The sequence below is a fragment of the Triticum aestivum genome, chromosome 6D (assembly GCF_018294505.1).
Source record: "Triticum aestivum cultivar Chinese Spring chromosome 6D, IWGSC CS RefSeq v2.1, whole genome shotgun sequence".
Taxonomy (NCBI): Eukaryota; Viridiplantae; Streptophyta; class Magnoliopsida; order Poales; family Poaceae; genus Triticum; species Triticum aestivum.
In genome coordinates this window covers 29,165,636-29,177,065 of record NC_057811.1, presented here as the reverse complement: position 1 = coordinate 29,177,065, position 11,430 = coordinate 29,165,636, and the positions used below count along the sequence as shown (strand labels likewise).

Sequence of the window (11,430 nt, the reverse complement as noted above, 5' to 3'; positions counted from 1 at the left end):
CTTCAATGGACTTATGCATGGAAGCGTGCAAATAAAATACATATTCTTCTTCAGCCACGTTGGCACGCCGGCCCATCCTCCTTTGTCTTCCCATATACACTTTGATCACCTTTGGGCCAGCTCCAAGTGATCCCGCTAATGCGCCGGCTGATGCGCAATTCGGAAATAAAGACACTGTCATTATTTATTTATTTATTTGAAGTTCAACTGCTCGCCGTTATCATCATATGAATAGTCTTGGTTTTGTTGGAGTCCTTTTCACTAGAACTAGTCGATCATCTCTTCACGGAAAAAAAGAGAGCCAGTAGATCGTCTCCAGAGGCATTACCAGTTTGGCATCTGACAATCAGCAGGAGTCTATATGCAATAGTTTTCATTTTGTTTTCAGAGGCATTGCCAGTTTCGAGGGGTCTAGGTTTAAGGTTCTGTTTGGTTCCGAGCCTAAGGTTGTCATACCTAACCTTAGTCATACCGCAACATCTTAGGCATGTGTTTGGTTCATTGCCACACTTGTGGCTTTCCACACTTTTCTAGTTATATGGTTCATATGACATAGGCTTAGTTTTTTGCCAAATCTTGGCACACTTGTGGTGGCCATTTTGTTAGCCACACTTTTTATGGCAGCCACACTTTTCCTAAGATTAGTGAGCCAAAGTTAGGGGCTGTTTGGTTCCCAGCCTAAGCGTGCCACGCCTAAGATGAGGCGTGCCACAGCCCCTTAGGCAAGTGTTTGGTTCTGGACAAAAGTTAGGCTCGCCACAACGCCAAGGGTCCCCTGCCGCTGAAATTTCGCCAAAAAGTGTGGCGCTTGTTTCGCCGACCACACTCACCGCGGCGCGCCAACTGAGCCACAAAATTCCTCGCGAACTGATAAGTCGCCGCTTCCCTGTCCGTCCTCGCTCCAAAAATCCCCCACCCCTTCAGTCTTGACCCCATGGCTGAGAGCCCTTCTCTCTCCCCTTACAGATCCAGTTGAGGACGAGCTTGCCGCCGCACTCGATCTGCTCCTCCCCGGTATGAATCCTCATCATCTATCTCTTCCATCTTCCCATCTCCTCACGTCAGATTCATCTCATACATGCAGATCTGGGCGTCCTTGATTTTTTCAAGAGAAAAATATCAGCTTTCCTCCGTGATTTGTGGGATTTCCCGTTGCTTGTTCCTGTCCTTGTTGCATCCAGACTAGGAACTTCCATCTCATAGTGAAAGGTCAACTATTTGTTAAGAGGAAAGGTAACACCGTAATCCCCCTTTGCAATTGTTGCATGCTTGTACGAGTGAGATTATAAGTTAGTAATTTCTTGTAAGTATGTGGTGTTGATGTAAGATTTGACATCTCTCTGTGTTCTTTTCTTAGAGATGTATTATACAATTTATTGTCTGAGTAATCTACGTCCTCTGTATAATTTGCGTTGGATAAAAAAGTTATATATAGTTCCACTCACTAATGTCATCTGATTTTTTAATGCTATTATTGTTTCATAGATGGACCAAAGAACATTATGCTTACAGTATTACATGCATTATTATCACAACTACACGTGGAGGAGAAAATTGCTTGCTGCCATTATTGTGTGTTTAGGGATGTACTGGTACAAGATTAATATCCGAAAAAGGAAGAGAAAATCTATAACTTATGCTCCCATGTTCGAACGAGAAGTTGAAAGGATGTGACGCCTGAACCGTATGTATTATGGAACTGAGGCTAATTGCATAAGTGAGCTGTGCATGCGGAAATTTGTTTTTCACAAATTGTGTGCCAACCTGAGACATCGTGGTCTACTGGTAGACACATTCCATGTAACTCTGGAGGAGCAAGTTGCCATGTTCATCCATGTTGTGGGTCATAACTGGAAAAATAGATCGATTGGTTTCGAGTTTTATCGACCAGGCGAGACTGATAGTAGGTACTTCAATGCTGTTTTAGATGCCCTGTGTCTCCTTTCTCGTGGTGTCATATGCATCAGAACCATCGAAACACATTCGAAGATAACAAGTAGCTCAAGATTTCACCCTTACTTTGAGGTACATCCAAAATTATTCACAAGTATCTGCAATGTATTTATAGGTTCCATTCAGTCTGTTTGAAAATAGTTCTCTCTTTTCGTAGGGATGCATAGGAGCTCTGGATGGTACTCATATACCAACATGTGTGCCAATCCACATGCAAGATAGGTTTAGGGGTGGAAAGTCCTTTCCCACACAAAATGTGCTAGCAGCCGTTGATTTTGACCTAAGATTTACATATGTTCTTGCTGGATGGGAGGGACCAGCTCATGATTCTTATGTGCTCCAAGATGCCTTATCACGTCCCAATGGCCTTAAAATACCAGAAGGTGGGATTCTAACCCATGGCTTCAAACTGAAACTTTCTTTAGTTCTTAGCTAATGTGTAAGCATCATCATGATGTAGGTAAATATTTCCTAGCGGACGCGGGATATGTGGCAAGACCCGGTATACTATTTCCTGGGCTGATGATCAGACCAAGTTTATGTTGGATTGGTGCATTGAATACATGACAGAACAATTTGCGGGATTTAGGTTCAGGAAGCATCATCTTATGAAGTGTGCTGATGCTTTAAATAGAAAATTTGCTATGGGGGTGACACTTGCTCAAGTTGATCGTCACTTCAGGCACTACAAAGAAAATTGGAAGTACATTGCCGCCGCAATTAGCAAGAGTGGCAATGTTTTTGATGATATTAGATGTGTGGTAACTATCTCCGAGTCTGAAAAGTCTTGCCTCAATGTATGTATAATTTAGTTTCTTTTTGAAGCTTAATATGGCTAATTTAATTAGGATCTTAATTTGTGTGTACTTGTAATGCAGGATAGAGCAAGGCGCTTGCTTTCTAAGCCCATCAAGTTCTACTATGAGATGCAGGAGCTATTTTTTTTTTGAGCCGAGACCGTAGAACAATCGTTCTACGGTAATTATATTATAAATAAAAGGAAGAACAAAGTCACAAGTACAAATCAACCTAGGAAACATAAATAACATATTATTCTGGTCCTAACATGTGATTAACCCAGGTCCTGATCTTAACAGCCTTGTTAGCTTTAGCTCGAAGTTCTGATGCCCATAAACCCTCCTTAAGATAGAACTTCCAAGTATTGCGATGAGGAGGTGCAGATCGAAAGATTTTATCATTCCTGACTGACCATATACCCCAGCATCCCATGATGATGATGTCAAATGCAATCTCCGCAGGAAGTGTGCTCATTGCCAATGTGATTTCATCATGAGCAGAAACTCCTCTCTGTTTTCTTGGAATAATAAGATCCCAACATGCCATGGCAAATGGGCAGTCCCATAAAAGATGCATGGCAGTCTCCTCAGTGTGGTGCGAGCATAGAGCACAATTGTAATCTGGCAGAAACATGTTCTTGCGATGAAGCAAATTCCTAGTGTTTACTCTGTCCTGATATAGCATCCAAAAGAAAATCTTGTGCCGAAGTCTGCATGAGGACTTCCAAATATGCTTGAAGATGTGATGGTGAATCGTTGTTTGTTTAAGAGCATAATACATCTTCATGGAGGAATACTGACTACAGTTCCAGGTATAGATCCAGCTATCTTGGGCAGCGAGAGCCCCTCTTGTAGAGAGTGCTTGGGGACAAAGTATTAAGTTGCTGGTATGCTTGGAGAGATAGTGGTCGATGAAAGAGTTGACTGATGTCTTGATGTTCCATTACTTGGTATAAACAAATACTGTTTTCCATAGCAAATGAGAAGAGTTCAGGGTAGGTGTGCGAAAGTGGCACTCCCGACCAATTATCCGTCCAAAAATGCGCAATATCCCCCAGCCCTGCCTTACAGATGGCATGCATCTTATAAGTGGGCAGAAGTTTGCAAATCTCTTTCCACCAAAATGACCCAACTACCCGCTCTCCAGGCAATGAGGATTGGTAGTAGGTCTCCCAAATAATCTGCACCCAAGGGATGTCTGCTTTGTTGAGGAACTTGTGAATGAATTTCATCAACAGTGCTTGATTATGTGTGGTAATGTCAAGAACACTTAGTCCTCCAAATTTTTTGGGCTGACACACCTTCTCCCAAGAAATCAGTGGTGGGCCTGAGTCTAGTGTGCCAAATTTCCCCCAGAAACACTGCTTGAGGTAGATGTTGATTTGCTTGATCACAGTTTTTGGCGGGGGGAGTGTGCACATGAAGAATGTGGGCATGCTTGTGAAGACTGACTTGAGCAGGGTAAGTTTATCCCCAGAAGAAAGCAGAGTGGAGCAGCTCAGCAACCTAGTTTCAATCTTCTTCAACATAGGCAAATAATCAATAACTCTGGGTTTGGTGAAGCTGAGAGGAAGTCCAAGATATGTGTGAGGCAAGGTGCCTATATTACATCCCATAAGTTGTGACAGTTGGATCATCTTATCCTCAGGAGTGTTAATGGAGATCATGGTTGATTTTGAGTAATTCACTTTGAGCCCAGTATAAGCAGCAAAATGAAGCAGAAGGCTTTTAATGTGAGTGAGTTGCTGAGTCTCAGCATTGACCACCAAAATGGTATCGTCAGCATACTGAATGATGGGGTAGTCAGGGCATGCGGTATGCTGAAGTGGTGAGCTGATCAGGGAATTCTGCATAGCTTCATTCATCATAGTTTGCAATAAATCTGCAGCCAGGACAAATATTAAAGGAGAGAGAGGATCTCCTTGTCTGACCCCTTTTTTGCAGAGGAATTGTTTGCCAGGAATACCATTGAGAAGAACTGATGAGTATCCAGTGCCATAAATCATCTTAATCCAATTGGTCCACCTGTCTCCAAACCCTTTGGCTTTGAGTAAATCAATGAGAGTGGAATGGTTGAGCATGTCAAATGCTTTCTCAAAATCTAATTTCAGTAATATAATTTCCTTTTTTGAGTGATGGCATTGGTGGATGTACTCATATCCCCATGCAAGGCAATCTTGAATGCACCTATTATTCAGGAAACCATACTGATTTCTATGGATCAATTTGAGGATGATCTTTTGCAGCCTGTTAGCCAGAAGCTTGGTGATAATCTTCAAGGTGCAGTTCAAGAGAGAAATAGGTCTAAAAGCAGTTGGGGTGCATGCATCATCTGATTTGGGAATCAATGTGACAAATGAGTAGTTGATGCTCTGAAGGTTGACAGTGCCATTATAAAACTCCTGAATGAGTGTATAGAAATCCTCAGCAATAATATCCCAACAGTGTTTGATGAAGGCAGCATTAAAACCATCTGGGCCAGGTGACTTGTCATTGGGCATTTCCTTGATCACTTTGTCTATCTCCTCTTTTGTGAAAGGGTTTTCAAGGGTGTGAAGACCTTCATGTTGCTGTAAAAGATGATGAAGGAGAAGTGGGTTCTGTGCAGTAACTGAGGTGCCCAATCTTTCCTTGAAGGCTCTAAAAAGAATTGCTGCTTTTGCATTATGGTCATGATGCTCATTACCAGCTTCATCTTTAAGCATAACAATATTATTGTGTCTGAATTTAACTGTTGCTTTTGCCTGAAAGTATTTAGTGTTGGCTTCACCCACTTGAATTTGCCTAATGGTGGCTCTCTGTTTCCAATAAATTCTCTGATGTTCGAGGATCTTGGCAAGATGTGCTTTGATAATATCCCTTCCATTGGCTTCAATAGTACTCAGGGGTCTGAACTCTTCAATGGCCTCATAGCATAAGATCATGAAGTTTGAGTTCTCAATGATCTTCTTGAGGTCAGATTTGTTTTTAGCCCAAATTTTGATCCCTTTCCTTAATCTTTTGAGTTTAACTGCAATCCTTTTGGCACTATCTTTCTCTGTTACTTCTTGAGTCCAAATCCTAGAGACTAGGTCCTTGAAATCATGGTGAAGCAGCCAGTGATTTTCAAACCTGAAGATTTTTGTTTTAGGGATTGCTGTGCCAATCTTAATCAAAATAGGGATATGATCAGAGGTTGTTTTGGCAAGAGGATGGGCAAATGTTGTAGGGTAAGCTAAGGTCCATGCTTCAGTTGTGAAACACCAGTCCAGTTTTTCAAGAAGGGGGGCATCTTGCATATTACTCCAAGTGAACTTCCTGCCTTTAAGTGGGATTTCAACCAGGGCCTGATGATTAATAGCCTCATTGAAGGCAAGCATATCAGAAATACTGCCCCCATCTCTGTTTCTATCCTGTGGATATCTGATATAGTTAAAGTCTCCAGTAACCAGCCAATTAGGGCAGTTTGTGACATGAAAATCTCTGAACCATTCTAAAAATTCGGATCTTTCCTGTAATTGGCATGGCCCATAGATGTTAGATAAGGCCCATACTTCCCTGAATGAGCAGAAGTAAACTGCACAATGAGAGCAAATGCATTACTGTGAAAAAGCTGTCCCTTGAGAACATGGTCATTCCAAACAACAAGAATACCACCAGAAGCTCCCACAGATGGGAGGAATTCAAATTTGTTCAATCTCCTTGGGCAGAAATTTCTGATGTAAGAACTATCGAAGTGCTCTCTTTTAGTTTCTTGTAAACATAGAATGGTGCACTGGGACTCTTCAATCTTATTTTGAATTGCTGACCATTTCTTGGGGTCATTAATACCCCTAATGTTCCAGTTCAAAATGGACCATTATTTTGACATATCGAATGAAGATGGAAAAATTGATGTTCCTGTGGTGTCATGCATCCCATGGGGGTGAGACTAAAAGAGGTGGAGATGCTCCATAAGTAAGATACCCATACCATAAAGCAATCATAGAACATGTGCCCAGCAGTCCAGTATAGCACAAAAGTCACAAAGCTTACACCCAAAATAACAAGTTCTGGATTCAGACTGAAGCTAATAACAAATGAGCAAAACATAGGGAAACTATCTGTTGCAGCTATCTCTATGTAGCAATGGAGTTATCCCTGGCAGACTCTGGCATCTTGGTCTTCTCCTTAGCTTGAGTGGAGCTCTTGCTCTTCTTGATTTTGGACTGCAGCTGTTCCTCCGTGGTATCCTTCTCATTGACCTTGCAAAAGGTAGTATTAAGATTTTTTACTACTTTTGCAGGAATAAGAGGAGGTAATGGGTGACATGTGATACAGCTTCTGTTTGTACAAGTACTTTTCCTAAAGCCCTTAGCTAATTGCTTGAGTCTGCAGCTTCTTCTTACCTCAGTCTCAACCAAAGGAGCTTTGTCCTTCCTCTTTTTATTTCTCTGGAGTGCAGAAGTAGATGAGGCAGTAGCTGAATCAGATGAGGCAGCAGAGAGTGGAGAACTGACCTCCAGGTCTCCCTTGACATGCACCTGCTGAGTGAGAGAATCAAGAGCATTCTCAGTAGGGCATGAATGAGGAATAGCAAATGGCAATGAATGAGGGCAAGTAGAGCCTTTAGTGATAGTTTCCCAGACTTGTGAGCAAATGAAATGTTTAGCCCATGCAAATTTATCTGGAGTGAGTAAAACCACAGAAAGGAAGTTGGCCTAGTCAACAGGAACAAGAATCACCTCTTTGCTATCTGGCTTTGGAGCAAAGTGCTCCTTCCAAATACTGGCACCCTCAATGCCCAAAAACTGCTCTTCCTCTGTTAGCAGGGTATGGTGCTGAAGTTGTATCTGCTGCTGATCTGGTTGTTGAACTGGAAGTTGTTCTGCCACAGGAGTGGTGTGAGGTTCATTGAGATATGCAGGGTGTGGAAATCCAGGAGGTGCTGACAAATCAGAGACTTGTTCTTCTACTGCAGCAGCAGAAGTATTCTCAGTCAACTGTATAGCGTCTACAGGCGATGCCTCATGCTGAAAAAGCAGTGCAGATTGTACAGTAGGTCTGTCAGTGATCATGTCTGTCTGAATAACACTATTAGGAATCATAGGAGAAGACTTGTTATCTGATGCATTAGCAATAGCCTCAAGCTGCATAGGATCCAAAGAGATGTCTGGATAAGGATGAATAATCTGTTGAGGAAGAAGCCCCAGGCTGTGATCCATAATAAGCAGGTTGTCATGTGGCAAGACATCATCTGGGCCTTCCTGAATAGCAGGCTGAGCAGGTACATGCACCAAAGGTATCGGTCCATGGGCCTCCTGGGCCGGGCCTTCCAGAATGGGCTCAATAAACACATTCAAATCAAGAATATCACCTACCATTGGCGCCAAGGGACCAATAGTAGAGGAAACAGAGTTATCACTGTCAGGGTATCCCAGTGAAATAGTGATGTTACTATCCTCTTCACCATTGACAGCAGGAATTTCTCCCTCCTCCATAGGTGCCATGAGATCATCCAAATGCATGAATTCACCTTGATGGAGCTCTTGGTCAATAAGATTGTTCTGTGGCATAGCCCAATGACCCCAGCCTGGTCTTCCTCCATATCCTCTGGGTCATCGTCCATGCCATTGTTCAGTGCCAGATTCAGATTAATAGGATTTGCCTGTTGATGATTGTGCTGTGCAGGATCTTCATGCTGAAGGAGAGGTCCCAAGAAGTGATTGTGCTGATTTGGGTGGAAATTTGCCTGCTGCAATGCAGGGTGAGGGTTACCATTGGGATTAATTGGATCCTCATCAGGAAGTTCTGCACCAAGAACTTGATGTTGAAGAATGACCACTGGGACAGTAAGAGAATCAGTATGGTCAGCATCCCCAAATACAATGCTAGCTGGAATATCCCTAAGTTCTTCCACCTTAACCTTCACCATCTGATTAGCTCTCGTACTTCGAACTCGATCCCACATGACAAACTTGCCAAATTTACTAACAGCATTATTGATTTCCTGAATGTTCCTTCTATCAAATGGAAAACCACACAGTAAAATCCAAGCTTCTCTAGTAAGCTCTAATCTTCTCCAATTCAGACCTCTGTTATGCTTCTCCACTATGACATGCACATCTGTAAACTGGTGTGGACTGCTAGCAACCAGTTCATACCGATCAAAAACACTATGCATCTTGACATAGGCTTGGCCGAAGGGACATGGAATGATTTCAGAAAACCCCAACTGACGTTCAGTAAAGAAATCGGAGAGTACCTCTCGGATGGTATTGAAATCCACTGGCAGATCTGGCATGGGGACAATCGAGACGATCGCCCAATCTTCATGGGTCTGAGGCGGAGCTGCAGTCACAACGCGAACCCTCGCCGGCCTGCCCGCAACTGCCACTCCGACATGGTTGGGAGGGAGAAAAGGAGCAGGGTCAAATGGGAAGGTGGCCATTGTCGCCGCACCGTGAGCGGAGAGAGAGCTGTTGTGGGTGACAATGGGTGGAGGATTGGATTGTGTGACGGGAGAGCGAGAAGCTGCAGCGAGTATGCGTTGAGCAATGGAAGGCGAGGCGCCGGCGTAATGGGGGCTGCCTACTCTGGGAAGTAGCGGGGGGAAAGTGGTGGAATTATGACCGGTCAGCTGATTGACAGTCCTTGCCATCTCCGTCGCGGGAACAGTGAAATCATATCTCGGAATAGGTGAAGCCGGGGATGGGCGTGGCGTGGGCTCACATGAGTAGTTGGGCTGGGCTTCAGAATAGCAGTCCCGGGCGATGTGCCCCCACTTTTTGCAAGATCTGCATTTGATCCGATTAGAGCAGCTGGGCCTAAGATGGCCATGCATGAGGCACCGGACACAGAATTGGGCCCGTGAAGAATTTTGAAATTGCTGTGATCCCGCCTTGGACCTAGTAATGGCCACATTTGACGTACCATCAATACCACCATTATGACCTGATGATGGAGCCTGCTTTGAATTCCGAGTATGAACATCTGCTGCTCGATCATGTGAGGAAGGAGATTCGATAAAAATGCCAGGTGATCTGAGAGCATCAAGATAAGAACTCCTTGGATGTCTTTTGAAAACATGAGTCCATGCATCCTCTTTTTCTTTGAGATAATGATCCAATTCCCAATTAGAATTTGGGCCACCACTACCCCAGAGCAGGATATTGATAGTGAACAGAGTTAGTGCAATGTTACCTTGTTGAATGATAGAGAAACCCACTTCCTTAGATGAAACCGAGAATTTGAATGACTTGTTTTGCAAATGTTTCACCTTGAACATGGAGGCACGACCTCCAAAACAGGAGAGTAGTATCGTACCCACTGATGACTCCGTCAATCTAAGCTGAGACCTAGTGAATTCCACAACCATGGGAAATTCCTCCATGTCCTTACCTTCTTCATAATTGATTGGGACTCCCCATTTGCGCCAGATGGTGGCCGCAAAATCTTGACCTTTGTCGAAATCCAGATCCGCAAGAGACATCTTGTGGTGTGGTGAATGGCGAACAAAAGAAGAATGGCGTAGTCGTGGTGGCCGGCAGTAGGTTGATGGCCAATCCGGCCGGTTTGTGGCCGCCGCGGCCGGAGTGGCCGGCGGCGGGTAGGGAGGCTAGGAGGCCGAAAAGTGGGATTACACCGTGCATCGAGATGCAGGAGCTATTCACAGGCACTAGTGCTGATGGTTCTTTGGCCATGGACCAGCATACATGCACAATTGATTCTGGTGACTCGGACAATGATGAAGGGTTGTATTTTCTTAACTGCTATCCACAGTACGAGAGCCCTCTTGAGGAGGATTTTGACACTTTGCCAACAACACATTGTCCTAAAAGACCTCCAGTACCTGTAGGTGGTGATAATTCATCATCTAGCACTAGCCGAGTTGGTAAGAAGCGCCCAAGAGATAGCAGGTCACCTACTAAGAAGCCACCAAAAACCAAGAGTCGTTTCGTGGAGTCCGCTGAAGAAATCAACTCTACATTGAGGTCACTCCAGCAATCCCTTGTTGCCGCTCCTCCTCCAATGCCCCAAGTTGTTGATCCTTATGCTAGTTTATGGAAGAGGTTGGAGGAACTCCCAATTACCACAGATCAAAGAATTAATGTTGGTGTGCACTTATCTTGCAAGGACAATGAAGGTTTGCGAGGTTGGTTATGCAGTGCAAGTGACAAAACTTTTGAAACTTGGGTTTGCAAGTTCTTTGCTGACAAAGATCATCTTTAGAAGATAGCAACCTGTGAAGTTATCTAGTTGTTAACTTGTGATGTCTAGAAGTTGGCAACTTGTGAAGTTTAGAAGATGGCAACTTTTGGTATTTAGGAGATGAACTTGTGCTACGGCTACTGCTTTTGGGAAGTAGATCTTTTGATGTGTGGTGAAACACTTTAATGTAACTTGGCCAGAACTTATGCTATTGCTATGACTATCACTTGACTTTATAATGATGGCCGGAACTTGCACATATCTATCTTATTTTCTATCTTGATTATGAATTTGTAGTTTTGAATTATTTTGTACAGATGAGATTAATAGAAAATGCTCCATGTTATTTTTATGGTTATTATTATTGCGACAGAATCTTCTTACATTTACTGGAGCATGTTGTAGTATGATTGCTTTGCAAGACAAATGGCAAGTAATCTCATCACTCCAGCAGTAAGGTGATTCTAACCACCTGTGGCAGGAAACCAAACGCAAACCATAACTTTTTGCC

The 11,430-nt window shown here is 43.4% G+C and overlaps 1 pseudogene; it reads left to right on the top strand.

Moving 5' to 3' along the window:
* Positions 1 to 2,315: 2,315 nt before the first annotated feature.
* Positions 2,316 to 10,701, top strand: LOC123142370 (uncharacterized; annotated as a pseudogene).
* The last annotated feature ends 729 nt before the right edge of the window (positions 10,702 to 11,430 follow it).